Genomic DNA, 18,809 nt, shown 5'->3' on the forward strand with positions numbered 1-18,809 from the left:
ATTTGCCAACTGGAGACTTAGGCCGAGAACTGAAACCTTCAGGGGAAAACTTCCTTTTTAAGTCTTTTCTGATATTAATTCTCAATTTATAATCTCACTTAGCTTAAACATTTCCAGGAAATCAAACTTCTCAGCTTCTCAAGTTCTCAAGTCTTGACCACTGGGGAAATAATACTTAATGAAAGGATTATCTAAAATAGGTGGAGCAGCTGAACTTTTATGACATGGTGTCAGTATGTAAACACAGTCCTGATGTGTGCCCTTTCCTTTTCAAATGGTATATTCTAAGGAGAAAATCTAAATGAATCTCCATGAATACAAATAGAGCCAAATGCTTCAAATATTTCCTCTTCTTAGAATGGCTCCACAACTGTATAACCAAATATTAACTATGGGATTTTTATGTCCCAATTGGGAAAGTTACTCTTTTGTTGTTTTCTACTGCATCCACTGATTCCAGTAAACTGGTTTTCTTAATTATTGTTACTTAGTCATGGGCATGAACTTTAAATACACACATGTGACTAAATAGGCTCATATACCATAATGATCACTCCAAAGTAGAATACTTATTGATATTCTTTGTTCAAATACATAAGAAAATACCACTGTACAGTACATTCACAATATTTTTCTTAAAATACCATTATTCAAATGATATTGGTTTCAACAATGAAAAAATGTGTAAAGTCTAATCTCAAAAAGCTTAATCAAAACAGGAAATGTACTGTTTAGTAAAATCTTCTGTACCTTCATTATATTAAAATCGTGATTATGAACTGAGACTATGTATCACTGAGTCTCAAAATTTAAGAGAAGTAAAAGTGATGACTCTCAACATTCACAGTGGACATCAGTTCAGAGGCTAACATTTACTTTGAAATGTCAGCTTATTTGCTAAATACCATCTTCCAGACTTTATGAATTCTACAAATTTGATTTCTTTTATTTTTATTATTTTTGACAAGTATCATCATACATGAGCTTATTGTATGTAGTCAGGCATCTGTCAATTTCCTTAGCAAATACAATTCTCCAGACAGCTCCAGCTGAAGTCACAGAGTTTTTAGAACTGGGGAGTTGAGCTTTGGGTATTGTCAGTGCTGGTGTAGATAAGAGACAGAAGACACAGCAAATCCTTCTGTTTTGCTTTGTTTTGTTTTGTTTTTCTGTTCTGTCCTGCCCTGTCGTCCTGTCCTGTTGCAAGGTATTATTCTTTTGCCCAGGCTGACCTGGAACTCTGCCTGTGTCTAGGCTAGCAACAAACTCATCTTAATTCTCCCGCTTCAAACTGCCAATAACTTTGAATGACCTTTTTTAAAGTAATGTTATTAACATGATAATCAGATATTATTAAATTCCTACAATATTTCAAATATCATTTCTTGTCTTATGTTACTTTAAGCAAAATCTAATGAGTTAGTTTGTATTTATCTGCCCTACAAACAGAACTAAGGTCTGTGGTGATTAAGTATTCATATGTCTTCAGCATGCCTGCCATAATCTGTATATTCATTTTATTAACTGTCATGTAACCTGTCTTCCTTCAAACTCTGTGTCACATATTTATTTAATGATCACAGAGAAATAATAAATCCAAGTCTGTTAAGTAAACTATCTATCTTTAAATATACAATCGCAACTCTTTGTGTGAATTTGCGTGTGGGAATTTGTTTATGTGGCAACAACGTAGGTATAACCTCTTCATTTTCTACTTTCCCTAAATAAAGCCTATAGGGTGCTTTTCTGCTGTGTCAACTATCTGCTAAATCCAAATTCACTGTAGAGTACTAGTAGACTCCAATAAAAGCACTGTAAACATCATGTTTTCATTGACTAGGTGCTAGGTCTCCTCTACAGTGCAACTCTCTGTGTATTGACCAATGACATGAGTGAAGCAGTTAAGTGTAATGTCTTTGTATTAACTAAATACTACTAAATACATGAAGGAAAGCCATCACGAGGCATACCGCTCAGCAATCTACAGCAGTATCTATAGTGCAGATATCCTGAGGTAGTCAGCTAATGAAGGTCAAACCTTACAATGATTTGTTGAACATACTGCTTTGGGGCTTGTGATAAGGAAGAAAAAAAAACCACATTGCGGTAGAAGGTTCTTAGATCACATCCAGGATCTGGGATATGAAAAGTAAGTAAGTAGGAGTCTGAAGATCCGAAATCCTCTCAATAACATACTTCCAATGCCCTAAATACCATGTAAGAGGTCCCAGCCAATACAGCTCTAGTATTTCCTAAAGGGTTCTGTTAATAAGACTAATTCTTTAATGAATGGGCCTCAGGCTTTGTAAGGACATTTCGTGTTCAAACTGTACCACAGGAATGTCCCAATGAGATGACTGATAGTTGCAGGCCAGCTCGTCTCTGATATGTTAACAACAGGCAAAGATTTTGCTATCCCAGAGTTAATTACTGGGAACAAAAATATTGTGTGTATTTTTCTCTGCCCACCCTTTTAGTCTCCCCCTGGCACAGTCCCTCCCCCCATAATCCCTTCTCCTTTCCATTCCACCTCTGAGTATCCTCCCCTCCCCATACTGGCACATCAAGTCTCTGCAGGGCTAGTCTCTCCCACTGAGGCCAGACAAGGCAGCCCTGTTAGAAGAACAGATTCCACAGAAAGGCAATAATTTTAGGGATAGTCCCCACTCCAGTTTTTGAGATGATTGAAGGAAAATATAATGACAAAGAAATATCAGGAAGAAAAGAAGAAAGAAAGAAAGGAAGAAAAAAAGGAAGGAAGGAAGAAAGAAAGAAAGAAAGAAAGAAAGAAAGAAAGAAAGAAAGAAAGAAAGAAAGAAAGATAGAAAGAAAAGAAAGAGGAAGGAAGGAAGAAAGGAAGGAAGAGAGGGAGGGAGGAAGGAAGGAAGGAAGGAAGCAGGGGAGAGAGTAAGAAAGAGAGAAATGGAGAGGGAGACAGAGATGAAAAGGAAGACAAAAAGGGGCAAGGAAGGAAGGAAAGGACAGAAGAAATGAAAGGGAAGAAAGAATGAATAAAGAACATGCTCTCTGTAAATTCTCATCTCTCACACTGAGGAAGGTTGCTATGAAGAGCAAACATAAATTCATTCCAGGAAAAAGAAGCTTTTATACTCCTACTTGACATCAAGTGGACTAGGTGCATATCTTAAGTGACCAGACAAACTTGTCAGTGGTACCTGCCAAGAAGTAATTGAAGATATAAAGCCTTCAGAAAAGGTTTATTTTTGGATTCTGGAGGACAGAGAGAAGTAAAAATAAAAATACAAGTGAACAACAATGACGAAGAAATAGAAACTATAGCAGAAAAAACCCAAGCAGACATACTTGTTTACATTAATATTGATCAGCTCTTATATGCAGTCTCATACTTGAAGTTTAAGAGGCTTTCTCAGTGTGGCTTAATGTACCAAACCCAGCAGACATTCTACATGAAACCTCCTTGAAGCATGGAAGAATATAGAATCTTTGGCTTCAAATGAAGAAGGATTTTATATTTATGCTGGACCAGTTGTGAAATTCTGTGAATTTTTTCAGTAGAAATAAAAATAATCAAAGAATATATTACACTAATAAAAATCATGTTGTACTATTGTATTTATTTATTGTCTGTTTGTTTGTTCATTTATGTATTTTCAAGACAGAGTTTTTTGTGTAACAGCCCTGGCTGGCCTGGAACTCAGAGAACTGCCTACTTCAATTGCTTTCATTAAAGGCATGTACCACCACATCCAGCTCATGAACACTATTTGTAAATGGTGACTCCCAATTCCCTCAATCCCATCCCACCTCTACTGCTACCCAATTTTCATTCTAAAGAAGAAAAAGACTCATGTCTAGTGGAGGTGCTTTCTGTGTCTCATGTATGTTTCTGCTTAATGACACTTATAAGACTTGCAGATCCTTGATGACATACACTCTTGTGATGGAGCATTTGTGGTCATTTCTGCCTCGAGTGAGATGCCTGTTCACTGCTACCACATTCTGCTTTATCTGTAGCTCTTCAGTTTCCTGGTTTATGAATCTCAAGATGCTATGGCTACTACTAAGAAATGCTGGCAAAATGTGTCATACAAACTATGTTATAGATTATCTTCCTTTAAATAGTGACTGGTAGAGTCTATGTTACATAGAAGGAAACAGCAAATAAAAAGAGAATCCTCTGCTCTACAACTTTAATAAAATATTAATAAAAAGTGATTTATGAGTTTTACACTAGTTTTTTATTTTATGTGACTCAACACCAAATCCATGCCTTTCTAACATAAATCCTATGTAAAAATAAGGAATCACTTCACATATACCTTTTTATAGAAAATTACTATCCAGTTTTTAAATCTTTTTTACAATACAAAGGGGAAATATTATATGTAACTTGTAAATATAACCTCATTGAGCATGTCATTGACTAGAAATTTTTACATTTTCTTTCACCTGGAATTGTAGGCTTAGACTTTTCAAAACCTACTTTTAGTAAGGGTTATTAAATGCTTTAACCTCCCTTCTAGCCAACCACCCACCAGAGGTAGAAGAAAGGAAAGTTAGTAGAGCAAAGAAGGATGTGGACCTGTTTAGATATAATTCTTTGGAGCAAATTTAATCTGCGTTGTCAGGATATTGGCAGTTCAGTTTACACAAGACAGCAGTAATAGCTCAATCTACTTGCAAACACCATTCATGAATCAGTAACTACAGGTTGATCCAGAAGAAACCACAAGGCTCCACCCATTGGCTTGAGTCCACCAAAGTTATAAGAATCCACCAGAATACCACTTGAAGTTCTATGGTAATATTTCTCTCTATGAAGTCACAACAAATAATGACAAACAAATGTTGGTAAGGCATACCAATACCCTACAGCATCATCACTGTTGGGTTATATTTATACCCTTTCCAAACACCACGTTCTCTCAAGCATCCTCTCAATCAAAATATTACATGCCTTTTGTTTCACACTGCTTCCAGACAAACACTGGTGTCTCCTTCAGCAAAATCACCCTCTCATAAGACAGTTCAGAAAAACATCACATGACACAACTGAGTCTCCAAAAAACCCCCAGAAATTTCCACTTCATAAAACACAATTATTTTTACTTCATGAAGAAAATTCAGTTCAAAAATGAGAAAAATAAAACATAAAGAATATATAGTTTAAAATATTTTAGCTTAGATTTTAAAATGATAATTAAAACATTTGGCAAGTATTTTCAATCATAATTTGTTTGTATTTTTATGAAATTCACCCAGTCATAGAATTAAACAGAGAACATTTTTTGAGAATTAGCTACTTAAAGATATAGTTAGTGGTAGAAATAAATCTTAAAACTGAAGTTCCATACACTTAAAGCTCTGCTTTGATTTTGTCATTAATACTGTAAGTTTGTCAATCAAGAAGGATTTCTATGCCTTTTCTTTTACTCAATCTATTCTTGCAAGAATGTTCAGATTCTTTAGAGATAAACCATATAGTTCTTTCCATTCTTAATTTAGAATCATGACCTTGATAATGTCTGTAATGCTTGTAAGAAAGTCAGACAAGAAAAATTATACATATATATTATATAATATATTATATATATATCTTCTTTTAATATATGTTATATTTCATATATCTGCTTTTAAAGTAGATACTGTAATGAAAATTCCAGTAGAGGCTAAAATCTGTATAACACATTAAATATATGTCCAAAATACATCAATGTGAATTAGTTTGATAATCTTCACAATAACCGTGACAAAGACATCCCCAGTTTTACATATGCATAGCAAGCGATATCAAGAATTAATCAAGAATTAGTATGTATTGCTGCAGAGAGAGCTTAGTAGTTAAATGCACTTGTTTTTCTTCCAGAGAACCAAGACTTGATTACCAGTATGTCTATAGTGAGAATGGCCTTGAGCTCTTTACTCTCCTCTCTTGACTTTATATAATCCTCTATAGCTCAAGCTCCAAGGGATCCTTCTTCTGGCTTTTGTGGGCAAGGCAATGCTTTTGGTGCACAGATATACTTGCAAACAAAATGCCCATAAACATAAATAATAAAATATTCAAATTTTTAGGTGATCAAGAGAAAAATGTCTCTTACCTAGTCCCATAAAACAACCATGGAAATACACTTTTAAAATGCAAGGCTAGAATAATTTTCCCCATAAATGCACATCCCATCTAAGAAAAAAAGAAGCTATTTTCTAACTGTTTATGCAAAAATCACTGTCCAGTTTTTTGTTTTTGTTTTTTTAGTATAGAATAGAGTTTATTTAGGGCATGAGGAGGGGAGTTAAGAGGATAGCAGAGGCAGAGAAAGTCAGAGAGGAGACCACTGTCCAGCTTTTTAAGCCTATTCATTGATATTTACTAAGTACATAAAACTGTCCTGTTCTTGAAGTTTGTATATTGTCTCAGGTACATCAGCTTGGATGTGTCACCTATAAAAGAAAATTATCCCATAGATTGATAATTGAAACAGATCCTGCTCCCGAAGTTCTGATGAGAAAGGAAAATACACTTATTCACAGGTGCATTTCTGTAGGAGCATGTTGTGTAGTTATTCCAACTGAATTAAAACACACTCACATGCAGATTCAGACGCAGGTAATTAAAGTCTCAGAGAGCTTAGAACAGTTACAGGATCCCAGATGTTCAGAAAGGAAAGAGTCACAGTTTTCTAGTTTCCTCTCCCAAGAATTAAACAACCACTGGGAAACGAAGAAGACTATGAAGCTGACTGGGAGCTGGGAAAACTGCTTCCTTGGTCTGTCATCCATGCCTTGTGGTATAGACATCTGTCCACATATCCCCAGGAAGCATTACAGGACAAGAGATACACAACTGACAGTACTCAAAGAAAACATATGAATTCCAGCTCATAAAGCATCAACAATGAACATGAATTGATGAAAAGTCACAAATTTGAGTACAGGCAGCAACGTGGGAAGAAAAGTAATATGGCAGACAAGGGTCACCTGGTATACCTTCTTCATGTGAATTCCCAAGGATTATGGGTGTCTAAATATATTCTAGGATGTCTCTCCTAGATTGGTTTTGGTTCTCCCTACACATGGTACAGTTAAGGCTCCTTAGCTCATACAGGCTTTTTTCTCTATACTCTACATTTAAAAAGATTGATACAGTGGGTAGGGAGTGACATAGCTTTAACTCCTGCTTGTCTTTGTCATTAATGCTCTGTGTTTGGGGGTAAATATATTCCAGTCTCCCAGACAGTGATATGAATGAAATAATTGGTTGGTTTATTCAGCAGACAAATCACATAAGCCTACTAATATCTAACATAAAATTTCAATATGGCTGCATACAGAAAACTAACAAAAAGAATATAGATTTCATGAAGAAAAATGCAGAAGATATAAACCTATTTTGAATATAATGTGAGCACAGATTGTAACATACAGAATGCCAAATAAACCATGTGAAGCTGCAAACTAAAAACAATTCAAAAAGGTTTGTCGGGGATAGGAGCATGAAATGGCGCCATCTTGATGAAGACTGATTTTCTAGGAAATTGTTTTTGTCTTTCTTTTTAATGCCACTGTCATCATAGTACTTCAGATGCAACTCTAAATCCTGTTGACCTTTGTGACAAATATTTCAATAATCAACATTTGAAAAGAAAAACGACATCTATGGTCACTCATGGTTTCAGTCTATGGTTTGTTGTGTCACTATTTTTGAGCTGGAGGTAGCATAGGACCTGTATGTTAAGAAAGTCTATAGAGAAGCTATCTGCTGACAGCCAGGTAGCAGAGAAGAAGAGAAAGGGACCGACTCCCAGTCATAAACCCTTTGAGGTGGGCTCCCAGGAACCTAAGTTCCCTCTCATTAGTATCTACCTACTGAAGCTGTTGACAACACTACGAGTTGGTGACCAAGCATTTAACATATCAGCTTTGGGCAGTAGTGAAGCCTCACTCTGTTTAGAAAGGTCCTTGAAAGGAATAGGAAACATATTTAAGAGCTAACTGCTCTATTTTCTCCAACTTTCAATCATTTTTATAAAATATTCTAATTATCTAAGGTAATCTAATGTAATTATATAATCGATCTAAGGCAATAGATCAATTCTTCAAATATCCTTTAAATGAGATTTTGTAAATTTCTTGGCTAAATTCCTTCTTTTTTTTCTTCCTTACCTTTGCACCAACTACAAGCAAACTCAACTTCAAAAGAATACTCATATTTTCCGAAAGAGCAAAAAGATTATATTTTCCATATTGATAAAGAATTCATGGGCTGTAAGAACTCAAGATCTGAGTACAAATCCCTCCTATTTTCAAAATTGTGCTGGAACCCAAAACCAGGCGTGCTATCTGATCTTGTTCTACTGTGGTGTTTCCTACAGCTATGTATAATAGTTGAATGGCTTTGTAACGCTTTTGTTTTTGTACTGTCCCACAGCACTGATGTTGTTATAATACAATCTTTACACAGTCATTTAAGCATGGGTAGAGGAATTGGTAGGCCTCACTGGGTCAAAGACAGAACATTATAACCCTCCAATAGATATGTCAATGTTCAGAAAGTAACAAAGACGCAGACAGGAAAATTATGCCCACAAGGATAATGGAATTATCTGTTTTCAGGTCAATTTCTCAAGATTTGAAGTAGATGAACATGGTGATCCCATTGATCCAGACTCACTAAGATGACAAACAAAATGAGCAGAGAGGAAGGTCACTGGATTGATTCTGTAGGCCCAGCCAGCATTTCTACACTTAAATGTCAAAGATACTACTGTAAACTCTCAAATATTAGGCTAATTCTTATGGATTTCACTTCAACAGTATTACTAGATTCTAGATCATAATAAAACTGTAACAGTAGGGCATGAGATGTCATCACATACATATTTCAAAAAACATCATCATATACTGCCAGGCGCTAGAGTCTTATCACCTTGGTATCATTGAGTTTTATATCATTTCAAAGAGGAAAGTAATACCTTTTGTAAGTTATTAAAATTTCACTTTCAAGAAAGTTTGCAGAATAAACACTGATAAATTATACGATGGGCTACTTTAAATTACCACATAAGCTTCGCCTTCCTAGTCATATTCCAAATCTATCTGTGGTTTACTAGTAAGGTTTTTCATTATTGCTCTCATTGTCATAAAGAATAGTTATAATGTGTGTGTGTGTGTGTGTGTGTGTGTGTGTGTGTGTGTGTGTATGTATATGTGATTTAGCCCATGTTTGGTGGTAGCTTATCACTTATTACATGTGAGTTCTTCCCTTTTTGACGTATTACAAGGAAGCTGTGTGTGTGTCTAGCCGTCATGTGAGTGACTTAGCACAGGGCATTCCTCAGCTGACTAAGGGCATCAAGTTCTAGACATTGATCTGGGATTTTCAGTTCTCAGATATCAGAGGCATGGTGCTGATTGGAACAAAGTTAAAAAAAAACTTAACAAATAATATTATTGGGGAGAAAGAATACCAAAATCTCCTCATTTATAATGAACCAAAGTTTAGTGCCTAACTTTAAGTGAAGTAATCAATAGTCAGTGACTGTTTTCCTGAGAAAAATAAAACATATCATCCTTGATTCTCAAGAAATGGCCTTGGTGGCATGCCAATTAAATGTTTATATTAAGCCACAATATTTGGGTAATGGCTTCTTGAGCAGGATCATGATGAAATGAAAGAAGGAAACGCAACAGAGGTTGGTGGAAAGACAATTGAGGACTGTTTGTAGCTCCTAGATTTAGGTAAGATAAAGAGATCCAGAGCTTTGGAGATAGGCCTTAATGCTCTTTAAGTATAGTGATAAAATAGCATCTCCACTCCCTTCCTTCCCTTTTCCTTCCTCTTTTCCCTCTTCTTTAATTTTCATTCTCTGAAGTTTTTGTTATAAATAAATCAACATAAGTGGTAGCTGGGCAGGCCAGAGAGGCTGATGCTGGCAGATCACAAATTCAAAGCCAGCTTTGTCTACAAAGTAAAGTCATGTACACTTGTGCTTCTACGAAAAAAAAAAAAAAAAACCAAAGAGCTATAAATTATTTCACTGGAAGGAAAATATGAAGCATCATCTGAATGGAGTTAGAGAACAGGTGTGATCTATGTGTGTACCTTGGACACAACACAACCATAGAGCTCACATCCATCTAGAAGACACCTGTCCTGCTGCTACAGTAGAAACATTTTGCACCTCTAAACATATTGAGAAATGTGTGCATACTTCATATGCACAATTTCATACCATGTGTTTTAAACTTTTTTACTCAATATTTATAAAACCTATGAAAATAACTGCTATTCAGAATTTATATTAGTGATCTAAGCATTAGACAATATTACAAAATAATTGCAAATACAGGTTTTTTTTATCCATCCCTTAACAGAGGAAATTTGTTGCAGCTTGCTAATACCTTTCACAAATAAAATTTCTTCTCAATACAACAGGAATTATGCTTTTAAATAAGTAACAGACAACAAATACATGTATTCCTATGGCTACTGCACATTGTTCCTTCCATTTCTATAAATCTTACTTTACACAGACAGTATGTAACTCTCACACATGGGTACTAATGTTCTCTTTTCAATTTTGAAAAAATATATATGCTTTAATCTAATATATGTTTTATATATATATATATTATATATATACTTAAGATAATTTTGTTGTCTTATTGTTAAGGAAGATTTATGTTGCTTTATGTTGCAAAAGAATCAGGGTGTATATAAAAACAAATGAAATTCACAGCCAGGAATGGTTGGATCTCTATGACAATGAATATTTAGGCACATTTCCATCTGTGTACAGCATAGCAAAAGAGCAATGTTCCTGACCTAGAATCTGCCTTAAAACTATCTTCTATCAACCATTTCAAACTTCCTCTGAAAAATTCTTTGTTACTATTATATTCTTTTCCAAATGAAAAGCAGTAGTAATAGTAAGGACAATTCCACATTAATAATTCACTTATAAAAATGCCCTATATTTGAAATTCCAGTGGCTTTTGATAATTATTTCTAACACAATTAAACTTATCAGCATAACAACCTATTCTACAAAATAGGAAAGATATGATATTTATATCAATGGTGCTTTGAAATGAATATTTTCCTTAAGGGATAAATAGTCACAGTTTCCAGTATATTTTGACAGGTTATAAATATTCTCAGAAGTAACTATTTTGATCTTGCCTTAAAAACTAGGGGCAAAAAAATTGAAAGAGAATATTGAGGCTACATACACATGAACTGTGCTATCACACTTGAAGGTTTAATTACACAATTGTAATTTGCACTTCTCCTGTTACTTCATACTCTAGAATATGTACAGCTTTCCACAAAGTGATATTTTGCAGCATATTTTGAATTTTCTTTCCTTTTTTGTTGTTTTCTTTTGTTTTTTTTGTTTCTGAATAAAATCTTTTTTCCTTTTTTTAAAAATTGGATATATTTTCTGTAATTACATTTAAATTTTATCCCCTTTCCAAAGTTCCCTGCCCCAGAAAACCCTACCCCATCTCTCCTTCCCCTGCTTTTATAAGAATGTTCCCCCACTCAACAACCCACTCCTTTTTCCCTGCCCTATCTTTCCCCTACACTGGTGCATCAAGCCTTCACAGGACCAAGGGCCTTTCCTATCATTGATTGCCAATAAGGCCATCCTCTGCTACATATCTGCCTGGAGTCATGGGTCACTTCCATGTGTTTTCTTTGGTTGGTAGTTTAGTCCCTGGGAGCTCTGGGGATTCTGACTGGTTAATATTGTTTTTCTTCCTATGGGGCTACATGCCCCTTCAGCTCCTTCAGTCCTTTCTCTAGCAGCTCCATCGGCAACCCTTTGTTCAGTTCAATGGTTGGCTGCAAGCATCCACCTCTGTACTTGTCAGGCTCTGGCAGAGCCTCTCAGGAGACAGCCATATCAGGCTTCTATCAACAAGAGTTTGTTGGTATCCACAAGAGTGTCTGGGTTTGGTGACTGAATATGGGATGGATCCCTAGGTGGGGCAGTCACTGGATAGCCTTTTCTTCAGTCTCTGACCATACTTTGTCTCTGTATTACTTCTGTGAGTATTTCGTTCCCCCTTCTAAGATGGACCAAAGCATCCACACATCGGTTTTCTGTCTTCTTGAGTCTTGTATGGTCAGAGAATTGTATATTGGGTATTCCAATCTTTTGGGATAATATCCACTTACCTTGTATGTTCTTTTGTGAACTAGGTTACCTCACTCAGGATATTTCCTAATCCCATCCATTTGCCTAAGAATTTCATGAATCATTGTTTTTAATAGCTGTGTAAGTATATCACATTTTCTGTATCCATTCCTCTGTTGAAGGACATTTGGGTTCTTTCCAGCTTCTGGATATTATAAATAAGGCTGCTATGAACATAGTGGAGCATGTATCCTTGCTACGTATTAGAGAATCTTTTGGGTATATGCTTAGGAGTAGTATAGCTAGGTCCCCAGGTAGTGCTATGTCCAATTTTCTGAAGAACCACCAGAATGATTTCCAGAATGGTTGTAACAGCTTTCAATCACAAGAACTATGGAGGAGTGTTCCTCTTTCTCCACATCTACATCATCATCTGCTGTTACCTGAGTTTTTGGTCTTAGCCATTCTGACTGGTGTGAGATAGAATGTCAGGGTTGTTTTAATTTGCATTTCCCTGATGACTAAGGATGTTGAACATTTCTTTAGGTGCTTTGTGACCATTTGACATTACTCAATAGATAATTTTCTATATATCTCTGTACCACATTTTTTAATATGGTTATTTGTTTCTCTAGAGTCTAACTTCTTGAGTTCTTTGTATATATTGGATATTAGCCCTCTATCAGATGTAGGATTAGTAAACATCTTTTCCCAGTTTCTTGGTTGCCATTTTGTCCTATTGACAGTGTCTTTTGCCTTACAGAAGCTTTGCAATTTTATGAGGTCTCATTTGTCTATTTTTGATCTTAGAGCATAAGCCATTGGTGTGCTGTTCAGGAAATTTTCCTCTGTGCCCATGTATCAACAAAACCAGGAGCTAGTTTTGAGAAAATCGACATAATATATAAACCCTTAGCCAGACTATCCACAGGGCATAGAAACAGTATCCAAATAATGGATCAGAAATGAAAAGGGGGACATAACAACAGAAACTGAGGAAATCTGAAAAAAAATCATTAGATAATACTACAAAAGCATATATACAACAAAACTGGAATATCTGGATGAAATGGACAATTTTCTAGACAGATAGCAGGTAGCAAAGTTAAATCAGGATAAGATAAATCATCTAAACAGTCCCATAACCCCTAAATAAATAGCAGCAGTCATTAATAGTCTGCCAACACAAAAAAGCCCAGGACCAGATGGCTTTAGTGCAGAATTCTATCAGATCTGCAAAGAATACCTAATAGCAATACTCTTTCCACAAAATAGAAACAGAAGGAACACTACCCCATTCATTCTATGAAGCCACAATTATGCTTATACCTAAACCACACAAATACCCAACAAAGAAAGAAAACTTCAGCCCAATTGCCCTTATGAATATCGAAGCAAAAATACTCAATAAAATAAAATACTCGAAAACTGAATCCAAGAGCACATCAAAACAATCATCCATCATGATCAAGTAGGCTTCATCTCAGGAATGCAGGGATGATTCAATATATGGAAATCCATCAACATAATCCACTCTATAAATAAACTCAAGGGAAAAAAAAAACAGCTGATCATTTGTTCAGATGCAGAGAAAGCATTTGACAAAATTCAATAGCCCTGCATGATAAAAGTCTTGGAAGGATCAAGAATTCAAGGCCGACACCCAAACATCGTAAAAGCAATATACAGCAAACCAGTAGCCAACATCAAACTAAATGGAGAGAATTTAAAGCAATCCCACTAAAATCAGGGGCTAGATAAGGCTGCCCACTCTCTCCCAATCTACTCAATATAGTATTCAAAGTTCTAGACAGAGTAATTAGACAGCAAAGGGAGATCAAAGGGATACAAATTGGAAAGGAAGAAGTCAAAATATCACTATTTGCAGACGATATGATATTATCCTTAAGTTACACCAAAAATTCCAACAGAGAACTCCTACACCTGATAAACAATGCCAGCAAAGTGGCTGAATATAAAATTAACTCAAGCAAATCAAAAGCTCTTCCTCTACTCAAGGAATGAACAGGCTGAGAAAGGAATTAGGGAAATGGCACTCTTCACAATAGTCACAAATAATATAAAATACTTTGATATGACTCTAACCGAGCAAGTGAAAGATCTGAAGACAAGAACTTCAACTCTCTGAAGAAAGAAATCAAAGATCTCAGAGGATGGAAAGATCTCCCATTATCATGGATTGGAAGGATTAATATAATAAAAATGGGCATCTTGCCAAAATAAATCTACAAATTCAATGCAATGCCCACCAAAATTCCAACTCAATTCTTCATAAAGTTAGAAAGAACAATTCTCAAATGCATCTGGAATAACTTAAAACCCAGGATAGTGAAAACTATTCTCAACAATAAAAGAACTTCTGGGAGAATCACCATCCCTGATCTCAAGCTGTACTACAGAGCAATTGTGATAAAAAAAAAAAAAAAAAAAAAAAACCTGCATGATATTGGTACAGTGATAGAAGATCCAGAAATGATCCACTTGATCTTTGACAAAGGAACTAAAACCTTCCAGTGGAAAAAGGACAGCATTTCCAACAAATGGTGCTGGTTCAACTGGCAGTTAGTATGAGGAATGCAAATCAATCCATTCTTATCTCCTTGTACAAAGCTCAAGTCCAAGTGGATCAAGGGCCTCCACATAAAGCCAAATAAACTGAAACTAATAGTGGGGAAACTGAAAGTGGGGAAGAGCCTTGAACAAATGAGAACAGGGGGAAATTTGCTGAACAAAATCTTATCTTAGTTTCTTATTATACTAAATAAATTCAATCAACAACAACCATATGTTAACACCTTTGATGTTTGCTTGAATCTACATATTCTCAAAGTCTCTGTTCTTAATTATGAATAATTCATGCCTACCAATCCAAAACATTCCATAACAGAAAGGTAATTCAGGGGAATGACTAAGGAAACGAATTGGGAAACAATCACGTTGTTCAGCAGAATTTGAAAATGATTATATACCATTTCCTCTTTTGCATCACCTACCTAAGGATAAGAAAAATGTCATCCAACAATGGTGCAAGAGCCCACACAGGCATTCATGCATGAATAAATTATTGGAACACTGTATATTCTGTATCTTTTAATAAATGTTAGTTAGTTTTACCTAGTAGTCAACATAAAACATGTTATTTTAATCCCTATCAAGGATAAGTAGAACCACCTCTAAGTGTCACATGGCTCAAAACATATGAATCTGAACTGGCAGAATCCCATTTCCTAATTTCTGCATAGGATCAATTAATCCAGTTACATTTCCACCACACTCTGGACTAGTTATTGAATGTTAAGGAAATAAAGAGAAATTTTGCTTAACAGAAGGCCTTGTAGATTCTCTATCCTTGCTCAAACCCCTAAAGAATACATGTTCTAGAACTGAAGCAGGGGTGCCAAAGCACCAAGTATACTCAAGACTAGAAAGCACTGATCCCCGGGAAGCAATTTATTCAATCAATAGCTCTCCAGTGAGGGGTTTGTTATTGTGTTTTTCTGATAAGCATTCCCTCTGACAAGAACAGTGCTGCAAAAAGGTTCAGACCACTGAGAGATAGGACCTCTGAGGCTAACTGGAGCCTTCTTAAGAGGAGCTTGGTTAAGACAAGCAGATAATTTCTGTTTTTATTCTTCTTCCTGTTAACTGAAAAAAAAACTCAAATTTGGCCCCACTTATATAACTGCTGAGAATAAGTCAAGAAGCAATTTTCTTCTCTAGTCAAAGAGTAAGGCAGAGATGAGGGGAAATAAAATAGAAACATAATAGAGTTTCAAGGACTTAAGGAAGATGAACTGTCTCCATGTGATAGCAAATATATGAGGTTTTGGGTCTTGTTTTGTTTTGTTTTGTTTTCGCATTATTCTGAAAAGAAAACTGAGACAGCTTCAGTCTGCCAGTTCTGCTGATTTTACAAGACATGTCCACTACTCCACAGCATTTTCTCTCAGTTGTCAGGGATGCTATAAAAGTATACAATTTGGATACCTGGTGAAAATACTAATTGGCAATTTCTCTTGGGAACTTCTGACTGAGTTCCTGTTTCAAACATAACCAGAAAGTCCCTACAAATCTTATTTATTCATTTACATCCCAGCCACTCCTCCTCCTCCTGCCATAGTTCCTCCCCATTACCCATCCCCTTCCCTTATGAGACAGTGGTACCCTTCCCCACGGGTTTCCCCCTCCCCAAGCATATCAAGTCTCTGCCAGATTAGGCAATCCTCTCCCACTAAAGCCAGACAAGGCAGCCATGGAGAATGGACTACCTGTCTGCTACACGTGTGCCACAGGACTCAGTCAAGCCCATGTATGTTCTGTGGTTGGTGGCTCAGTCTCTAAGAGCTCGTAGGGATCCAGCTTAGTTGAATCTGTTGGTCCTCCTATGGGGTTACATTCTCTTCAGGACCTTCAATGCTTCCCCCAACTCTTCCTTAAGAGTCCAGGACTTATCCCTCCAATGGGAGTCCTGGATGGCTACAAGATGTGGCCTCTTCAGTTTCCATGTCGCCACTGTTAGACTTCTCAGCTAATATCACCCCCATTGATTTCTGGGGGCCTAGCCCAACCCACACCTTTGGGACTTCTCAGAGATTCCTTTATCCCCCGCCCCCAACAGCTGAACATTTCCATTCAGTCTCCTGGGCCTCTGGGTCTCTCTCCTGTCTCTCCCCATACCTGATCCTGCCTACATTCCCTTCACCCTCTTCTCTTCCCCCTGGTTTCCTCCCTCAGTCTGCCTCCTGTGACTATTTTGTTTTCCCTTCTTAGTGTGAATAACTTATCCTCACAGGGGCCTTCCTTCTTGTTTAACTTCTTTGCATCTGTGTGGTATATCATGTGTATTCTGTTCTTTTGGGCTAATATCCACTGATCACTGAGTAGCAACCATGCCTGCCCTTTTGAGTCTAGTTTATCTTACTCATCATGATATTTTCTAGTTCCATCCATTTGAGTGCAAAAATCATGATATCCTTGTTTTTATTAATAGCTGAAGTATTCCATTTTGTAAAGGAACCATATTTCTGTATCCATTCTTCTGATGAGGGACATCTGAGTTGTTTCCAGCTTCTGGCTATTACAAATAAAGCTACTCTGAAGATACTGGAGCATGTGTCCTTGTAGTATTCTAGAGCTTCTTTGGGGTATATGTCCAGGAGCAGTATAACTAGGTTTTCAGGTAGAACTATTTCCAGTTTTTTTAGGAACTGCCAGATTGACTTTGAGAGTACCTGTACCAGTTTGCAATCACATCAGTAATGGAGGATTATTCTGCTTTCTCCACATACTTACCAATATTTGTTGTTGCTTGAGGTTTTTTTATGTTAGCTATTCTGATTGGTGTAAGGTAGAATCTCAGAGTGATTTTGATTTGCATTTTCCTGATGACCATGGAGGCTGAGAATTTCTTTAAGTGATACTTATCCATTATAGATTCATGTTGAGAATTCTCTGTTTAGCTCTGTACCCCACTTTTGAATTGTGTTATTTGGTTTGTTGTAGGCTAACTCTAATATCCAAAATATATAAAAAATTAAAATCTTGTTTCTTATGAATGTTCCAATCAGTGAACAATTGTGATGCTATTTTTAAGTAGAACAGTTTTACAAATTTAAAACACCTTACAGAATACTATCCTAATTATTAGTTCTGTTTTGTTTATGGCAGTGTTTGACACAAATGCATTATAGCCAACACAACTGTGAGTCACATGTCAAGATCTTTTAATCATTCCTAATATAAAGAAATAAATGGAATTTTCTCTTATCTACCTGTTAATTATTTATTAGTATCTGAATCTCTTAGCTTTGGTGTAACATAAGTAATTCAACATAGACAATTATATGTGACATGATGATGATGATGATGATGATGATGATGATAATGATGGTAGTGGTGATGATGGTGGTAGTGGTGGTGATGGTGATGAGGGTGATGATGATTATGTGAGGTTGAGGAAGATAAATAAGGTACCAGGGCTTAGAAGAAGAAATAATGGTATAGGCAGCAGAAATGCTTATCCTTAACTTAGATAAATAGGCCCAAATGACATAGCCAATTGACTGAATAAGGTGCACTAGGACAGCACCCACTAGGTCCCCATGAGTCAGCATACAACAGGGCTGAAAAAGAGAACTGTGTGCCTCACTATTATAAAACAATATCACATATTTCCAACCCTCTTATTTCACAATTGGTATTGAATAATGAAATCATAGACTTTGAATGTGGTATCATTCAAATGATCACAGCTCATTAATGGTCAACTAAAATTAGTTAAGCAGCAAATAAAATGGCATATCTATATGAAATGCTGATAGGTTACTAAACTGGATCAATTGTTAGCTTAACAATAACTATTCAGTGCTCTAAAAGCACTTCTATCCAGCAAAAAAAAGGAGTTTCCTGTTTCTACATTCATAAATTTATTTTTATTATATCCTTCTCCTAAGCCCCCATCCTAAAAAAGACTCCAGCCCTTTTTCAGGAGTATTTTAGTGTTTTGTATTGCTGGCTTTGCTTTAATCAATTTAACATCAAGTTACTTAAGGTAAATATATTAATACATTTGTACATAGTATTTATAAATCTAGCTAAAAATTATATTTTCAAAATGTTATATATACAAAGGGTATTAAAATATAAATACATTCTCTAGCCATA

The 18,809-nt window shown here is 35.9% G+C and overlaps 1 long non-coding RNA gene across 1 annotated transcript in view; it reads right to left on the reverse strand.

Moving 5' to 3' along the window:
- LOC116070415 overlaps positions 1-18,809 on the reverse strand; it is a 196,171-nt gene that overhangs the window by 99,911 nt on the left and 77,451 nt on the right. The window lies entirely within an intron of this gene.

The sequence above is a fragment of the Mastomys coucha genome, unplaced genomic scaffold, assembly GCF_008632895.1.
Source record: "Mastomys coucha isolate ucsf_1 unplaced genomic scaffold, UCSF_Mcou_1 pScaffold1, whole genome shotgun sequence".
NCBI classification, from domain to species: Eukaryota; Metazoa; Chordata; class Mammalia; order Rodentia; family Muridae; genus Mastomys; species Mastomys coucha.